This window comes from Scyliorhinus torazame, unplaced genomic scaffold, assembly GCF_047496885.1.
Source record: "Scyliorhinus torazame isolate Kashiwa2021f unplaced genomic scaffold, sScyTor2.1 scaffold_485, whole genome shotgun sequence".
NCBI classification, from domain to species: Eukaryota; Metazoa; Chordata; class Chondrichthyes; order Carcharhiniformes; family Scyliorhinidae; genus Scyliorhinus; species Scyliorhinus torazame.
Genome location: NW_027308212.1, coordinates 150495 through 151742, shown reverse-complemented (window position 1 = coordinate 151742; position 1248 = coordinate 150495). Strand labels below are relative to the sequence as shown.

Sequence of the window (1248 nt, the reverse complement as noted above, 5' to 3'; positions counted from 1 at the left end):
TAAGATGTCGGAAGGTATGGATAAAGGAGACGTGGCGTTGATGCTTCCTCTTGTGGGTCATCCAAAAACCAGAGGTCATGATCTGAGTATAAGAGATCGCAAATTTAAAACCGATTTGAGGAAAAACTGCGTGTCCCAAATGCTTGTGATTCTGTGGAATTCGCAACCCCACAGTGCGTTGGATGCAGGGAGAGTGAGTAATTGTAAGGAGGAGTTAGAGAGATTTTTATTGGTAAGGAGTTGAAGGTTTAGGGAGAGCGTGCAGGACGGTGGAGTTGAGGCCTCGATGGGATTTGCTAAGATCACATGGAAGGTGTTAGACTCAGGAGGCTAAATTGCCTACTCCCGCTCCTAGGTCATGTATTCTTGGGAGAAGGTGTTCTGGCTGATATCATAAACGATCTCTTGGTCTGTAACATTCTAAGTAGCAGCTGAGGAACCTTTCAGCCATGATGGAATGACGGGCAGATTCGTTGGGTCGACTGGCTTAATTTTGATTCTATACCTGATGAACTTATCTTTTTGGCGCGACTTCATGCCTTTCAAACTGAGGGAAAGAAATCGTTTCCAACACAGAATTTATGCGCTATTAGGGCGGGGAGTGAATAAAGTCAATTCCTCGTCATTTTGTAATGTGGTTTGAATATGGAAAGTGTTCGAGTATTCACCACCTCCAGCCCTTAAACAAAAGCTAAAAATCACAGCATTTTTACTTCACCCTCATGAAGTGGACCAGACAGAGACGCTACAGACACGTTACAGACGATGATGGGATGCGGACCCACGAGCGCAGAGCACCAAGGGTTACGGTGCATCCCCTTAACCACGTGGTACAACTCCTTCACTTCATGGATCTTTAATATTTGATCTTCGCACAGACATGGAACCCCTTCAAAGTACAAATAGAAGGAATTTCATCTGGGAGAGGTGGCAGAACTTAATTATAGGAGAGGTCAACACGGAAACATCGACTATACTGTGTTCGGCCGAAGAAGAACTGGTGTCAACCGGCGTTGAAGCCCCAACACGTCTGCCTCCGTTCCTCCCTCCACTAACCCAACTCGATGCAATCTGGCCTGAAAACCTGGAATAGATTGTCACATCAGCGATTGCAGATCCATCTTGGATAAATGAGCGACACTTCAGAGAACGAGTGGATGAAAATTCCACGAGGATGAGATTCGAACCCACGCGCGCAAAGCACAATGGATCAGCAGTCCATCGCCGTAACCACTGGGCCACCACGTC

The 1248-nt window shown here is 46.5% G+C and overlaps 1 non-coding gene across 1 annotated transcript; it reads right to left on the bottom strand.

The window, feature by feature from the left end:
• Positions 1-1158: 1158 nt before the first annotated feature.
• On the bottom strand, positions 1159-1248 carry trnas-gcu (transfer RNA serine (anticodon GCU)). Its single transcript has one exon. It is a non-coding gene; the product is annotated as a tRNA-Ser (tRNA).